A 12,942-nucleotide genomic window follows, 5' to 3' on the forward strand; every position below is an offset into this window, starting at 1 on the left:
TTGTACCGATTATCTGCATACATACTGGAAGCTTTTCTGAATGAAGTCACCCCTCCTCCCTGTATCGGTGGTAGGAGTGCTGTACCGGCTGCCTCATCGTCATCATAAACCTATACCTATAGACTGTACCACACCATATAACACCACGATGCAGTAGAGCACATCTCTCATATAAAGATGCATCGACTGATTCACTTTGAAGGATTTCCTTGGATAGTTCGAGGTAATCCTTACTCACGATGACCAGCAAACCTTTCCACCCCGGCATAGAAAACTTTTCGCGAGATACAGATGATCTGAGCCGTTGAAAGGAGTCCACTCTGTGATCCTTCGTTTCGATACTCGAGGATTAGGTGACTGATTTTGGTCACATCCATGGGGATATTTCGGCATCACTCTTGGGGATGACCTGTCCACTGGGTAAACGTCCACAACTTGGGGGCTTCCAACTTCAGGCACACACAGCAGCGTCATCATAAGACCTCTTTGTTCCCTCAACCATCTCTCTCTGTACTCCACTCCTCTCTCTTCTCTCGGCAATTTCCAGCGGCATTGTCACCGTCAACAATGTCCACTTGACATTCTCCCTCTTTCTCTGACGCATTGTCAACCCACCATTCTACCCCTTTTCTATTTTTCCAATCATAAAGCTCATCGTAGACAGCATCGTTCTTTTTGTTTATTGTTTATTCTTTTTTAATTTCTTTCACTATCTTTTCCCATTCTTCTATTTTATTTTATGCTGGCTTTATTTGTGAATTGTATTGAAAAATAGGAAATGATCTTTTGTTTAGAGAATTGGACTTCCTGAAGATTAGGAGTGAATTTTCCTCAAGTTACAATTTTATGAATGAAAAAGTTTTTCTTCAACTTCTGGTCCATATTCAGTAGAAAAGGTATCAAATCCCATTCTCCACGGCCCCGTTTTCCTCTTCCTTCCTCAAAACCCATCCTAACCGCCAACCGCCCATTGTCCAACACAGTTACGACGCTGGCATCCTTCTTCGACGCATTGTTATACTCAACTGTGTGCATTGTTTGATGCTGGCTCGCGAGCGCGCGTCTTTCCCCCGCTCTCCATCGTTACGTCGACGCATTGTTTTCACATTGTTTGTACGCCCTCACTCTAGGAGTGCGTCTCTCTTCAACAGTATTTCTTGTCTCTTTCTACTCTTTTCTCCACTCGTCCGCACTGTAGCAGCGGAATTAAGAACCTGGGGATGCACTCTTCATGGAGCTTGGCATCGTTTTCCCGAAAGCAAGTGATCTAAACATAAGTGATCTAAACAAAGTGATCTAAACATATGTTTCAGTTCAATTATGAGGGCTTAATGAATGGCCTTGAATGAGAATAAGAATTGCTATATGATGTTCTTCTATTTTTGAACTCTATTTTTGATAGTGATGCCGTCGAGAATGAACGAGAATTATTTTGGAAAGATCATCACGGTCTGAAAAACATTGAAAGTTTAGGAATCGTCGTAATCTCGAAAGACATTGGATCCGCGCATCTCGTCACGAACTTGGAAGAATCCATCACGTCTGACTTTCAGTATTTTCTGTTTTTCAAATGTTTGTCTCGATATCTGTCTCGTCTCGTCTCGTGAACTTAAAAAACCGAAAATCTCGAGATCCAGGCAAGATAAATCCTCCCGGAATTGTAACGAGATGCACCGATACAATGTCTTTCGAGATTGCGACGATTCCAAAACTTTCGATGTTTTTCCAAAACGTGATGATCTCTTCAAAATAATTCTCGATTAGTCTCGACGGCATCACTAATTTTGGAGGATTCCAAATTCGAAAATTTCAAAGCATCATTTCACTGTGCCCTAGATACTTGTCTAATTTTACGTAAAAGTATGTTTCAAAATGAAAAAAAAAATCGATGATCCTTATGGATTTTTTTCATTCTGAAACATGACTTCGAAAAACGGCAGGATTTTATAATTATATTTTAAGGTATTTATTATGGCATGATTGGGGGCACCGAAAAATAGTCAAAAAATTGATGATTATTTTTTTTGCATTCTTTGATTTTTTCAAAACACCTATGCAAGATCCTAGATACAGTAGGACAATGGGTAACACAGGAATTTTGTCTAAAAATGCATGTTAACACGGGATTTTATGGGAATCCGGAAAAAAAAATTTTAAGAGAAAAAAGTCGCCATTTTCTTAAAATTTTGCACTTGGGTGGAGATTTTATGGAGGAATATGAACAAAAATCCGAGTTGCCAAGGGGAATTCTTTAGAAAGGATAATTAAAAAACTCAGGAAAAATAGGAATTCTGCGTGCACAACTTGGAATAGCGACAACGTCGAGGTTAGAAATCGTAGAGGAGTAAGCGTGGCAAATACGAATGGAGTTTTGATAACATAACAGCTGAGTGAATCAGTGCTGCCAACTTGTACCTCGAATGGATTGAAATTGAAATTATTTTCCAATTATCCAAAAGACAATAGCTAGAAATATAAAAGGAGGCTTAAAATGTGGGAAAAAAATAAAAAAGTTTTTAAAAAAAATATTTGAATCACAAAACTGGTCGAAATAGATTGAAAATTTGTTGAAATATCGTTTTTTTTTGTTCAGCAATTGGTTTTCTGCGAGAGAACAATAGATTCCCCTCGGTCTCTTCTCCTACATGCCCACCCCGCCATAACTACCTTAACGTGTTCACGTGTCGAAATTTCTCCGTGATGTTGAGACATAGAACCATTCAAATCTCCCCAAGTAGTATTCCACTTACCAAAGGACACTAACGAGAAATTAAAACTCTCGGAGTACTTACATCAAGCACATTGTGGTCTTCAAGGCCTTCGGAGTAAAAGAATGAGAGAAAAAAGAACAAGAGAGGAAGTTCGAAAGTGAGTGTACGAGGAATACGTAGGCAGATTTAATTAGCTAGCATGGTCCGATGTTGAGCCCTCGAGGGATGCTCGGGTGGCTGGGGGGACAAGGAAAAGGGGGCAGTTGGAGCGTTAAAGTTAAATGACGGTTGGCGGCTGCTTATTCTTCCCAACAACTGATGCTTGATAATCTACGAAACCCCCCCCCCCCCCCCCCCCCCCNTCGCTACCCCCCTCTCGACAATTCAGCTTCGTTCTCCTCATCCTATTGCCTCTCATTCGCCCACTGGTCCTCAATTCTACTCGATAGTTGGCTCCCAGTGCGCGGACCAATTCTCTCAATGGAACAACTCAGCCACGCTCCCACCAGTTTAATTGTAGTTCCATGCGCTTCGTGAGCTTATTACAATATTTTGTACTTTTTCCATTTTTATAGGTACTTTTGTTTGGGGGAAGAAGGGTTATGTAATGTGGAAATATTTATCTGCGGTCAGGCAAAAAGTAAAATAATTAAATCAAAATTGTCGGAGCGAAGGGTAATGTGTTCACTAAATTTATCAATTTTACATTATCATTCATGTCGTCAATGCGAAAAAGGCTTGTTAGTTTTTTTTCTGAGGGCAATATTAGTTATTAGTTATTCACCAAAAACGTTTGAAAAAACTCGGAAAAACGATTTTATGTCATTAGGCCCGATAAACCGCGATCTTACCGAGCGAAGCGAGAATATTCCAGGGAATTTTTCAATGAGAAAAGAACTCCGGCCATCTAGATGTTTCACTTTAAGGATGTTTAACCTATCAAGTGGACAAGTCAGTTAAAAGAAAAATAAAATTGACTAAATAAATCATTCTTGTTACAAAATATTTTTCTCATCAAATTAGAAGTGTTATGGCGTACTTTTCCGGTCTCAAAATAATAATTTAAAAAAATGTTCATAAATAATGGAGGGCTTATGACTGCGGTGGTAACAGTCGAATTTTGATCGGGCAACATCGCACGCTTCGGCTAGTAGTGGGGTTGTAACAGTGAGATGAACGTTTGTGTGTCTTATACGATTCCATATGCTTCCAGCACTGAATTCTCGTCACCGACTTTACCGACTTCGATCAGCTGTTGTGCGGTGTTGTCGCGTTGCTCGACTCGTAATGGCGGTCAAATTTTTTTAAGAGGAATTCCAAAATCAATCGAAGATATCACGCCTGTATGGCCCGGTCCTCTACTTGTTTTCGCCGGCGATAGATTCTCCATAGTCTAAAGTAAATGGCTTGTGGTTTTTTTTTCAATATCTTGAGTGTCTAACGCATGCAACATCTCGATCAAAGTTCACACGGTCACATTTCTTCCCTAAGCGTAATGTTTAGTGATGTCGCGAGACGAGAGAGAAACGAAACGAGACGAGACAAACGAGACGAGAGATATGACGAGATGAGACAAGAAGTCATTCGAGACAATGACAGAAACGGGACGGGACGAGAAAAGCTGGTCGAGACCGAGAGAGACGAGACGAGAGTCGAGAGAGCCTCCCCCTCTCTGCCTCTCTGTACTTTTCTTCGTGCAAATTGGATTATAGAGACGAGATAAGGCGAGAGAAGAAATTGCTCTCGTATTTCGATACGAGACGAGACGAGAGAAGGATTTCCTGACAATGAAATAAGACGGGAAACTGCATCTCCAGACGAGAAGATGCAGTTTCTCGTCTCGTTTTATCTCGCGGCATCACTGCTAATGTCACAAGAAGTAATTTTCAGAAATTAATTTCTCACTGGGATGCCCCGATGAAAGGATTAAGACTATTACTAGCGTATGGTTCAAATATGAATCTGGCATATGAGACAATATCAAAATTATGGTGAATAATGTGGGCTACACTCCAATCCACCGTGTACCAACGCACTCAAACCCGGTGCGAGCGAAGCGAGCGTCTCATCACTTATGTTTCACATGGTGCCGTATAGTGGTTCGCATCGTTAATGCCAATAATTCTAGAAAAAAAATCCAATAACAATGAATACTATGAATTCCCGAGTGGAAAATTATGGTCAAGCATCCACCTGCCGCCCTGAATTTCATTTCGGCGAATTGTTTTCTTTTCTTTTTCATTCCGATATGGCACAAGACTCGCTATTGGACTATTGTGTTTAATAAAAGATGGAAAAAAAATTCTCGCATATATCCTAGGCAGCAGGCCTTCCTCCGCAATTTTTCCGCCACATTTGCCTTTGTCTCGCGACAACAATGGATTGCCGCTGCCACGGATGACATAAAAATATGTGCGGCCACCCTCTCTCCTTCCTCGCGATCCACCCCTTACTCGTGCTTTTTCTCCCTCTGTGTGTGCGTGCTCTGCTTTCTTCGTCCTCTCCCACGTTGACATTTTACTCCGACTTCTGTTATTTCGATGTAATCATTGGATGTATTGAGGATTTCTCGTATAGAAACAGGACAAGGCGAAAATTTTATTAATTACGGTAATTACTCAGTTGACTTTTTATTCGATTTCTATCTTTTCGAAAATGATTAACCATCATGAAACGAATGGAACAATTTGTACTATAAACATTGTGTCAGCTATCAGTTTCAATAATAAAAGAAATAATTCTCAAAAGAATAATTTAGGGGAATATGAAATTGAAAAAAAGATTGAAGTGTAGAAAATAAAAGGGAATATGAATGAAAGATAGAGGAAGACAGAGCGGAATATTGCGCCTATGGAATCTCGTTGGGTGGTGGATGAGTGGGAACAATGAGGATGCAAATGATCGGCCGAAGATCGATGCGGCGCGTGCGATCAGAATTTTGTGCCGCGCGAAACGAGCTGCGGTAGACAAAAGAGGGAATCTGCACCTCTCTGGCCACCTACATTTGACAATGGCGCTACAGCATTACGTATGCAGGCACGCGACCTCGCCTCTTCCGAATTCGTTGCACTGCACCTTTTTGCTTATTCTTCGTACAGTCCGCTTCTTCGGCAGCCTCAAACTACTGCATGCTGGAGATGGCCCCTTTTGCCCAATTCAACGTTCTATTCTGGGGGTTCTAATTATTCCTCTTCAAGTTTGGATTGTATAGGATGAGTTACGCTGGAGAGAATTTTGATAGCTGCTTATGAGACAGGGAGATACTACTCAATGTGGCATTGAAAATTCTGAATACTCTTAGAAATCGTTTGAAACTTTTAGGGATATTTATCCAAATCGGCAAGCACTCAAAAAATTTTGATTTATTTTTCAACTGATAGACAGTGTTATCTCCTTTATGTGGATACAAATTCCAATCCATAACCCGAATTGATTATCTAGAAATAGAATAGACAATATGCATCGAACGAAGGCGTTAGCAGGAGTTTGTATGGTGCTTAGTTTTAAATACTTGGATTATTTGCCTGAGTATTAGATTCAGTACATTTTTGCTTCAGAATGGAAGCATTGTAATCGTTCAAATTTAAGTTTTGGATTTTTATGTTATATTGACCCATTATGATCCAACAAGTCCAAAAATGCAATTTTTAGACCGTGTCCCTACGTATCTGTGTATATATGTACGTATGTGTGTAGTAAAGTTTTTCTTCAATTGAAGTTGCTAATGAATGGATAGAATTGAATGTTTTTTTTTTTTTTCAAATGTAGGTATTGTTCAGCCCTATGGATCGCCATTAATTAAAATTAAATTCATCGATTATTTTTTTTAATTTTTCAATTTTTTCGAAAAACGGTTGTCCCACGATAACTAAAAAAAGTGTTCTGAATTGATTGAATAATTGCTTAAAAAATTTATTTGGATGGCTCTTTGACCGAGTTCGAAGATGAAGGCAGTAGCAATAATCGTTATTTTGATTTATTCTAAAATTTCCAAAAATTTTGTATTTTTCGACAATTGGAATTCCAGAGATATCTTTGAATATCACGCTTCAAATGAATTCAATCATAGCTTAAAATATTTGTTTTAATGCCATTAAGTCGAAGTTGAGAGATGATTACAATAGCTATGATTTTTGAAAAATTTGAATTTTCCTGAAAGTGAACTTTCTGATGGTTTCTTCAAATGTGATGTTTCAAATTCATTCAAGTATGTGTAAACAAAATTTTTCAATCAACATAGTATCGAAGGGCTGAGGGGAGGGATAGAACTATAAAAAAAACAATAGGTTGTATAGAAGGAAAGGGATGATAAGAATAATGATGCTGATAACATTCAACTAAGTTGAAAATCTGACACAATTAGGTAAAAAGAAATCTTATCCAATTTAATAAAATTAAATAAACAATAAATTATACATGATAGAAGAAAATGATGTGCAAAATAACCATTCGGAAAGATATTATTAATTTATTAGCAAAAATAACTAAACTATATACAAGACAAGAGTAATTTTTGACTTGTTTCACATTGCTCTCTATGTTTGTTTCAATCTTTGGAGTCCTCTAGTAAGCGAATAAGCCACTTAAAAATCAATCGCATAAAGGAAGAATTTGTTTATTTACTTTGTCATAGATACTGCAACTAATTTTTTTTAATTATCAAAAATGTCACATGACATCACAAAAATTAGATGTTTGCAAAATGGGTAAACATCTTCAGTGATACCGACTCTTACAATTCGAACATGAATTCAAATGAAAGAATCGGAATCGGACTGGAAGAAGGGAAAAGTTTTTAAAATTCTATAGCCAACTGCTCTTCGAGATCTCTCAAATTTGTTTAATGTGTGTCCTAAAGATTTTTAATCAAGTATCAAAGTGTTGATACGTGCCAAGGACGATCCGGAAGATTCGTGAAATAATCACTACCGCTATAGTTATTATCCGATATTCCGGGTGGGAATTTCGATCAGATCTGGAAGTCAGGAAGTCCGGGTCAGGCCTGACCTGACCGTGGATCCGGTTTTGATCAAGTTCACTTTCACTGAAGTTGATCTAGCCAAACGCATACAAATCGCATGACGTGTCTACAGGTATCAATAATAATTATCCACAATGATTAATTCAAAACAAAAGATAATCTACTTTGTTCACTATCAATCGCCCGTCTTAATGAATTCCTAACGCAATTGGTGCTGAAAAAACATGAGATCAGGTGGACCGGATCCGGATCACATCAAACTGGGTTCAGGCAGCCTGACCTCGAGGTGAGATCATGCCTACCTGATTCCCATCCTTGCAAGCTGACGGACCTCAGTCTAAGATCAGGGCCGCCTAATCCAAATTGGATCAGAGTGATTGCCGGCGGACGGCTCAACTCAAGATTGCGTCCACGTAATCAGGATCACCTAATCAGAGCTTGATTAGCATATGTCGGATCAGATGGACTATATCAAGAATTAACCAGTTCCTCATCAAGTACCACCTGATTAGTCAAATCTGACCACCAATACATCAAAATCTGATCAAATTTTGAAATTACACTTGAAATTACAAATCAATGATGAGACATTGACGACGCATAACCCTGAAAGACTGAGCGAGAAAAGAGATTTCCGGGATCGAAACCATTCTTGCTCCAAATTGTGATTGAATGAGACTTTATTTCACAGAATCCATTTTATTTTCTGAGAGAAGAATGTTAAAATCTATTAAATCTTATCTGAATCGATTAGTCCCGATTTATATTCATACGAAGTGGAACGGTAGAAAAATTCGTCCTTCCAGGAGCGAAGAGCGCAGTAATCAGACGTTCTCAATGTCTACGTGGTCTCAAGAGTCAAATGAGAGGGATTGATGAAGTGGTCAAAAGGTTCAAACAGGCGAGATGATCGGGCTGATCATTCTACTCGCCTCCTGCATTTGACTCCATGTACACAGTACATCACAACCTACCCGAGTGGAAATTTAACTCAGGTTTAGGTCCAATACTGGTTAGAATTTATTGATTAGACTTTCGGATCAGGATCTGATGAGATTCGGAATGAATTATCTGGATACAATGTGGCGGAGTGAATTGTGATCCTATTCTGATCACTCAAATCTTGACTAGATCCGTATCGGACCCAGTACTGGTCAGAAAGATCGGATTCTATAATTTTGAATAGGCGTGAATGCAAACAAGCGTTATATTTCTGATCCAAAGCTGATCGAAGTCAGTTTCTACTGATCAGTCTTATATTCTATTTCGATTTGAATTTCCACTCGAGTAGTGACTTTATAAATTTATATCCTCACCGGAAAAAAAGTCTATCAGGGAGCGAAACGAACCAATCATGACTCCTCTCGGTATAACTGCATCTTTTAACAAGGCAAGCTATATATAACTGGGGAACGTAGGGTGCTAGTTACGATGGTGGATACTGAGATAACTGCTATAAAAAGAAAAATTAAAAAGAAAGAGCCAACGGCACGTGGTGTTCCCAAGCGGTCACCCATCCAAGTACTAACCACGCTCAACGCTGCTTAGCTTCAGTGATCGGACGAGAACTTTTTTTTTTTTTTTTTTTAAATAAAATATATATTATCAACTTGGGATCTTTATACATATGTGGCTTACGTCTAATATATATAAAAGTATTCACAGGATATGTTTAATGCGTAGTTCCTACTTGTTTCAATAACAAATTTAACCTACTGCTTTTGTTTCTTATAGTATATTTAAATTATAAATATGTTCACAATCATTGGTAATTCGTAGTTTTGAACACATATGCGATAAGGTGGTTACAGATATCTTGTTTGCTGGAAAAGTATGCAAAAAAAACCAGCTTTCAGGAATTCTCATTTTACGAAATTTTCTAATCTATTTCGTGAATCCTTTGGGTGTTATTAATTGTAAAAAATATCAAGAGTTTCATGAGGGAGTTTATGTTTATACTCGAATGGAAGATTATGTATTTTTAGTTTGGCTAGATCTTTTGATAGTGGATTTGTGCCTAGGAGCTTATTGTAAAAATGTTCTGCGAGTTGTTTAATATAATCACCCATCATTATCATTTCTGTACGTTCATGCATTTCTACGATTCGTGCATAGCGATCCTCATTTAATATGAGTCGCAGACATTTATTTTGATAAACTTGTAATTTGTTCAAGTGAGTTGGTGCCACATTACACCAAACCCCTGTTGCATATGTCATAATAGGCCTGAGTATCATTTTGTAGATTAGAAGTTTATTATGTTTGGTTACTTTTGAATTTTTAGCCATAAGAGGATAAAGTTTTCTTTGTACCATATAGGCTTTTTGCAATACTTTATCTATATGTATTCGATATATCAATTTTGAGTCTAGGTGTATCCCCAGGTATCTGACTGACGTTACTGGTGTTGTTTTGTGTCCATACACTCTAATCGGTTCATAAATTTTGCTATTGCTATTGCATTTTTTGCTGAAAATGATAGCTTCAGTTTTTGTTGCATTTAGTGATATTTTCCATTTCAGATAGAATTTCTCCAAGATATACATATGAATTTGTATTTGTTTAGATGCTATTATTGCATTATGTGCTTGGGCATATATGGCGGTGTCGTCTGCAAACAAGGCTGTATGAGTTTTGGCAAATGTTGGAATATCATTCAGATAAATATTGGATAATTTGGGACCTAATACTGATCCCTGGGGTACACTTGCTCTTATTTTTCTCTTAGAGGACGGTTCGCCATTGACAGAAACAATCAGATGTCTATCTCGCATATAGGAGTTGATGAACTTAATAAGAACACTGGGGTATTTATATTCTATCATTTTTGCTATTAGACCATCTATCTACACGCGGTCAAACGCCTTCTCAATATCTAAGAGTAGCATCACAGTCACTTTATTAAGATTAAATCCTACACTTATGTCATTGACTATTCGTGCCACTTGTTGAACAGTACTGTGTCTATCCCTAAATCCAAATTGATTATCTATGATAATTTCATTTTCTTTCTCATATTTGTTCAAACTTCTGTGGATTACTTTTTCCATAATTTTCCCCATATTCGATAGCAAACTTATAGGTCTGTAGCTGCTGGGCTCTGATTTTTCCTTTCCTGGTTTATGTATCGGAAAGATATTACCAGTTTTCCAATGTTTAGAAAAGTAAGTTAGTTTGATTGATGCATTAATGATATTAGTGAGTTGACTTATTGCTTTTTCTGAGAAATTTTTAAATATTATATTTTGTATTCTATCAAGACCGGGTGCTTTCTTCGATGGTAAATATCTAATTATGGTTTTTGTCAAAAGGCTTGATATCTTGAATTCCTTCCAGTCTTCTTCTGGGCAAGTACTCAAAAAATGTTCTACTTTCTTACTGGCGTTTTCAGCGTGATATGGTCGTTGGCTGAAATTCTGTTCAAAGAAATTTCGAATATAGTCTAAGAATTCGTGATCAAATTAAAAATAGAGGTGAAGATATAGACCGAAATTAAGCAGTATAATTTGAAAAGTCGATTAAATAAATTGATAATTTGATAATATGTTTGTTGTAATATTCCCACGAATTTTGGATTATGGAAGAAATAGAAATTTAGAAAGTGAGCTGAGAAAACACAGCGCACCAGAAACAACCCCACCCAACTCGCGTTACCAGAAAACAAGCAATGAATATTTAGATGCTTCGCGATAGTTTCAGCCACCCTGAACTGAAACCCTTTCGAATACTTATTTTTTCTTCATAGAGTTCTCAAGCGTGTTTTGAAACCTCGTACGATTCGAGCCATAAAACCTTTTGTCCGAGATAAGTTAGTTTTTTACGAGAGAAAATTGAGCATTCCTCCTCAACACATGTGAGGCCCATTGTTTGAGTCACGCAGACCCGAGAGTTTGTGGCTGGGCCAGTACAGCCGATTGTGGGGGTGAGGGACCAACCCTATTCACCGAATTAAAGGTTACAATTGGTCCCCTAGTCTCTCCAGAGGAATGAGTTCTTTCCCTTGCGATACTTAGAATATTTTTAAAGAGTAGAATAGGAGGAGATCCACCACATATGTGGAGAAGAGTAGTTGGAGCCTAAATTGAAAGACTATTTAAATTGTACAAATCAAAAGTTGTTATTATCGTGAAAGTTAAAGTTGGAGTTGAATATAAAATATCTGAAGTGTATCTTGTATGCTGTGTATTTATTGGTAAATTTAGCTAAAACTACCGCACTTGTGGAGCAGAGCGGTTTAGTATTACGGTAACGAACTCTGCAATCTAGCCATTGCTATTGCCACTACGACCAATTATATAGTGAATTAGATTCCTTTGGGTATATCCCTAGAAAACACGTTTTCCTTAAGATTGTTCCCACGTTTTTCATAGATAATGTTTATAATAGTCCTCTGCTATTGAAAAAAATTCCAATTAGCTGTACTAAACAATTTAGGAGATGATAAATAATGAAATGCGGGCTTCTAACACGCGAGGTGTAAGTCAAACGGGTGTTATGGCCTCGTTATGAACTCGCCGATCCCGCAATCAAATTTTCCAGTTCCGAAAGATAACAAGGAGTGATGAGGCAGTCGCGAATTGAATGAAAATTTGAATAGTATGATTGTTTATCAGCGACATTTTATTGTTCATTAACGCACCTGAAAAAAAAATTCAAAAGGAAGAGCCAACGGCACGTGGTGTTCCCAAGCGGTCACCCATCCAAGTACTAACCACGCTCAACGCTGCTTAGCTTCAGTGATCGGACGAGAACTGGCGTGTTCAGCGTGATATGGTCGTTGGCTAAAATTCTGTTCAAAAAAATTTCGAATATAGCCTAAGAATTCGTGATCTAATTAAAAATAGAGGTGAAGAACTAAAGGCCGTTGAAAATACTGTAAATTTCATGAAGTGAAATCAGGAGTAACTACAGCGTCTTTGGCCGAGTGAAGGCCAAACAGTGTTTACCACACTCCTATATACGAACAAAAAGAGCTCCATAACCTTCAACTCAAGAAACATCATGAACTCGTCGATCCCGCCATCTAATTTTCCAGTTCCCAAAAATTACAACGAATGATCAATTAGTCGTAAATGGAAATTTGAAAAATTTGATTGTTTATCAGCGTCATTTTATTGCACGCTATCACCGCGCCTGAAAAAGGAAAAATTCAAAAGAGAGAGCCAACAGCACGTGGTGTTCCCAAGCGGTCACCCATCCAAGTACTAACCGCGCTCAACGCTGCTTAGCTTCAGTGATCGGACGAGAACT

At 38.0% G+C, this 12,942-nt stretch overlaps 1 non-coding gene across 1 annotated transcript; it reads right to left on the minus strand.

Annotated features, from left to right (window-relative positions):
* Nucleotides 1-12,355: 12,355 nt before the first annotated feature.
* LOC114841155 lies at nucleotides 12,356-12,474 on the minus strand. The gene has a single exon (XR_003783030.1). It is a non-coding gene; the product is annotated as a 5S ribosomal RNA (ribosomal RNA).
* Between the last annotated feature and the right edge of the window lie 468 nt (nucleotides 12,475-12,942).

The sequence above is a fragment of the Diachasma alloeum genome, unplaced genomic scaffold (assembly GCF_001412515.2).
Source record: "Diachasma alloeum isolate Michigan unplaced genomic scaffold, Dall2.0 Dall_scaffold_00214, whole genome shotgun sequence".
Lineage (NCBI taxonomy): Eukaryota > Metazoa > Arthropoda > Insecta > Hymenoptera > Braconidae > Diachasma > Diachasma alloeum.